Genomic DNA, 5,321 nt, shown 5'->3' on the forward strand with positions numbered 1-5,321 from the left:
AATATGGGTTGGGTTGCACGACCAATGTCAGAATGGTGATTCAATAAGCCATAGTCGTAGAATGAAACTATAGACCAATAACTTCAAAGCAAGAGGGTTGCTCGAAGTTTAGAATTTACACATCACAGACCATTTGTCGGTATTCCGGTAAGAAACATCACGGGGACCAAGAAAAGAATGGTGACGTTAATACGTATCACTGGTATCAAGAATTCTTAAGGGTGGTGAATTTCTCACAACATTGAGGACATAAGAGATGCTAATGTTCCAAGGTAAAGAAGAACAATTACTGGATAGCAAGGAACTCAAGGTATAACACCAAACAAGAACAAGCTTGTGTTGGTGGGAAGGCAATAAAGTGGTCAATGATAACGCAGATCATCAAGGGAAAGGATGGTATTTCTCATCATGAACTCATTTGATATCCTGGAAGAGCTCATAAGGTTGATGATGATCACGACACACTTTGTCGAGAGATTTCAAGATGTAATCGATCGGCGATGACATCAAGTCAAATGAATGATGAAGTGAAAGGTTATTGGAACCAAGGGTACGGCACAAACTCGAAATCAAGCTTGTTGTCCAAGGAGAAATGATATGATGAGGAAGATCAACGTAAGCTTAGCTCATCATCAAATAACTGTGCTACGGGAAGAAGGACCGGGTAGCACAGTTAAAATTTAACATGGTAATGATATAGCCGATCAGGCTAGGAATGACTTGAAGGATTATTAAACTCGTAAGCAACCAGATTTACTTAGATTTATTGAATTGGAGTGCGGGATCGATTCACTTATCGGTGTTCTCGGTTGACGACAACCCAGAACCCAGGAAAATTGGAATCGGTGAGAGATAACAGTTGATGAAGAACCCATAAGAAGTTATGTAGTACCCTGACATTCTTGCGGTACCAGAGGGTATACTCAAAGGTAGAGCGGGATAGAAGTTGGACAAGTGAAATCATTTGCAGAAGGCAAGCACTTAAACTTGTCCAAGAAATGGGAAAGAAGAACAATATGGTCGAAACCACGGTCGCAAAAGACCAAGCATAGATAAGAGAAGAAGTTATAACAAGGGGATTATTATTACTACGAGAAGCTTCCATGATAAGTTCCACCTCGGGTCCATGGGCATGAACACAAAGTTCAAGGTCGACTCCCACTTCTCCAAAGCATAACCTTACATTCACTTCTCGTTTCGATAATGGCATTAGTTGTTAAAAGTTTTACCTGGTGTAATACCAGATGAGTATGACTCGTGATAACTTTCGAGTTCACACATATTAAGGAAGGCATAGGTTCAACCCATCGGGGCATCTTAGAATCATATACCAAATCTTCAGAAGTAATTAACTCAAGCTCGAAGGCAGAGCATGGTTGAGAAAGCAGAGGATACAATTTGCCAAAGGCATTATGTATCAGAGGAAAGGCTCACAAGGTTATTGAATATGAAGGGCGTTGTCAGATAAAATCCAACAAAGGATCTGGTGGTCCACAAGGGATCTGACGTGAGCATCGGTACTCAACTAGAGGAAGCAGATTATAGAAACAACTGACTAACTCAATTGTCAAATGCAAAGGAATTATGATTTCCAAATCAAGGGATTAGAAGCAATGCTCTGATCAGGGGTGGATAAGTTGAATAGCCGTAGGGTACAATCAAAGACAATTGGATTGGTTGAGAACCAATTCCAGTAAAAAGAATGGCAGCTCAGCCGGAAAAGTAATTTATAAGGATCAATGATGATTGCGTGTATTCGCAAACATATTGAGTCAACAGACTCAAAATGGTAATGACAAGGAATGTCAATATGACTACGAGACTTATGGGATTATCCATAATGCAAGCAAGCAAGAATTTCAAGAGCCAAAGGCCCCAAAGGATTTTTGGAAGATCGAATATTATTTCGAAGACTTTTGTGAAACACATGAACAACTGGGGATGAGCGGATACTCGATAAGTGCGAGAATTAACCGTAGGGGTATTCAAGTGACAAAGAACAGCAAGGCAGTAAGCTCAAGGGATTATCGAAACAACGACGAGTTTTTCAGGGTATCTTGTAATAACAAGACCAAATGGGGAGGAATGTAAGAATAACAACTGCAAGTAGTTATCCATAAGGGTTTGCGGTGGAATGGGAATTGCAAACGCGATGAACACAAGTTCTCGGACGATCAGCAGTAATAAGGGGCTCTCCGGGTGAAAATGATAACGAGATCCTAATGTTAGATTTAGTAAAATTCATTTAACCCGAATAGAAGAGATGTCAGAGCCCCAGAGTATAGGTCGAGGAGTAAAAGATCCTACTACCACCCGATGGCGACGTGGGCCCATGGGCCACACAGCCATGTTAGTAAAAGTTTTTCAATGTCTAGACTCGACTTCGGCCAAGGAGTTGGAAGGGGGATTCCTACAGGCAGTCGGCTCTGATACCAACTTGTGACGCCCCCGATTCAATCGTACACTAATCATGCACGCAAATGTGTACGATCAAGATCAGGGACTCACGGGAAGATATCACAACACAACTCTACAAATAAAATAAGTCATACAAGCATCATAGTACAAGCCAGGGGCCTCGAGGGCTCGAATACAAGTGCTCGATCATAGACGAGTCAGCGGAAGCAACAATATCTGAGTACAGACATAAGTTAAACAAGTTTGCCTTAAGAAGGCTAGCAGAAACTGGGATACAGATCGAAAGAGGTGCAGGCCTCCTGCCTGGGATCCTCCTAGCTACTCCTGGTCGTCGTCAGCGGGCTGCACGTAGTAGTAGGCACCTCCAGTGTAGTAGGAATCATCGTCGACGGTGGCGTCTGGCTCCAGGGCTCCAGCATCTGGTTGCGACAACCAGGTAGAAGGGAAAGGGGAAAAGAGGGAGAAAAGCAACCGTGAGTACTCATCCAAAGTACTCGCAAGCAAGGAGCTACACTACATATGCATGGGTATATGTGTAAAGGGCCATATCAGTGGACTGAACTGCAGAATGCCAGAATAAGAGGGGGATAGCTAGTCTTAACGAAGACTACGCTTCTGGTCACCTGTCTTGCAACAGGTAGAAGAGAGTAGACTGAAGACCTCCAAGTAGCATCTCCAAGTAGTATCTCCAAGTAGCATCGCATAGCATAATCCTACCCGGCGATCCTCTCCTCGTCGCCCTGTAGAAAAGCAATCACCGGGTTGTCTGTGGAACTTGGAAGGGTGTGTTTTATTAAGTATCCGGTTCTAGTTGTCATAAGGTCAAGGTACAACTCCAAGTCGTCCTGTTACCGAAGATCACGGCTATTCGAATAGATTAACTTCCCTGCAGGGGTGCACCACATAACCCAACACGCTCGATCCCATTTGGCCGGACACACTTTCCTGGGTCATGCCCGGCCTCGGAAGATCAACACGTCGCAGCCCCACCTAGGCACAACAGAGAGGTCAGCACGCCGGTCTAAATCCTATGCGCGCAGGGGTCTGGGCCCATCGCCCATTGCACACCTGCACGTTGCGTACGCGGCCGGTGAGCAGACCTAGCAACCTCCATTACAAAGGAAGTTGCGTTAACGCAGTCCAACCCGGCGCGCGCCACTCAGTCGCTGACGTCAAGAAGGCTTCGGCTGATACCACGACGCCGGGATACCCGTAACTACTCCCGCGTAGATGGTTAGTGCGTATAGGCTCGTAGCCGACTCAGATCAAATACCAAGATCTCGTTAAGCGTGTTAAGTATCCGCGAATGCCGAACAGGGCCAGGCCCACCTGTCTCCTAGGTGGTCTCAACCTGCCCTGCCGCTCCGCCACAAAGTAATAGTCGGGGGCCGTCGGGAACCCAGGCCCACCTCTACCGGGATGGAGCCACCTGCCCCTTCAGCCCCCATCTCCGAACAGTATCACAGGTAACGTAACTGTGTAAAGTATATAGTATACGCCCGTGATCACCTCCCAAAGTGATCACAGCCCAGTAGTATAGCATGGCAGACGGACAAGAGTGTAGGGCCACTGATGGAACACTAGCATCCTATACTAAGCATTTAGGATTGCGGGTAAGGTATCAATGACTGTAGCAGCAATGACAGGCTATGCATCAGAATAGGATTAACGGAAAGCAGTAACATGCTACACTACTCTAATGCAAGCAGTATAGAGAAGAGTAGGCGATATCTGGTGATCAAAGGGGGGGCTTGCCTGGTTGCTCTGGCAAGGAGGGTTCATCTTCGGTGTAGTCGAACACACGGACACCGGCATCGGTCTCAGAGTCTACCGGAAAGAAGTAACGAAGGGGGAACACAATAAATAACAGAGCAATCAAATGTAACACAAAGCAAGACGCGGCAATATGCGGTGCTAGGTATGTCCTAACGCGGTATTATGTGATACCGGCGAAAGGGGGAAACATCCGGGAAGTATCCCCGGTGTTTCGCGTTTTCGGACAGATGAACCGGAGGGGAAAAGTTGCGTGTTTGATAGGTTAGGGGGGTGTGGTGGACGAACGGGCTGCGTATCCGGAATCGTCTCGTCGTTCTGAGCAACTTTCATGTAGAAAGTATTTTCATCTGAGCTACGGTTTATTTTCTATTAATTTTAAAAGATTTAAATCATTCAGGATTTATTTAGTTATTTTAATGCAACATTATCTAGAACAGTGATTGCTGATGTTAGCATGACGTCAGCATGATGTCAGCAGTCAATAGAGGTTGACTGGGTCAAACTGACGTGTGGGGTCCGCATGTCATAGACTGAACAGGCTAATTAGGTTTTAATTAAGTTAACTAGTGATTAGATTAATTTAATCAGGATTAGTTAAGTTAATTAATTCTTTAATTAATTAATTAATATTTTAATTTTTTTTATTTATTTATTATTTTCTTTTACATTTTCTGTTAAAACGTTATATGCGTTGGGCCCCTCTGGTCAGTGGCACAGAGGCCCTAGCAGGTCGGGCCAACGGGCACCGCCCGAACGGGCGAGGGGAAAGAGGGCGACGGGCGTACTGGTGCGGCTGCTCGCACCCGACGCCATGAGAGGCGAGGGCGAGTGCGCCTGGGGCCTCGATGGCCGGCGACGATGGGAGAAGCACCGTGCGCGGGGGGGTTGCAGGGCACGCGCACCGGCGAGATGAGCCATGGCGGCCTTCGGCAGGCGCGGGGGAGCGCGATAGGCGCCGGCAGCTACAGGCTGCAGGGGGCGGCGGAAGGCGCAGCCCCAGCGCGGTAGCACGGGCAAGCAGGGCACGAGGCCACCGCGAGCGGGCGGCAAGGCGGAGCGAGACCGCGCGGGCAGGCGTCGTGACGAGGGGGGAGGCCGGGGCGCACGAGGCCATGGCGGTGCAGCGC

The sequence above is a fragment of the Triticum dicoccoides genome, chromosome 7A (assembly GCF_002162155.2).
Source record: "Triticum dicoccoides isolate Atlit2015 ecotype Zavitan chromosome 7A, WEW_v2.0, whole genome shotgun sequence".
Lineage (NCBI taxonomy): Eukaryota > Viridiplantae > Streptophyta > Magnoliopsida > Poales > Poaceae > Triticum > Triticum dicoccoides.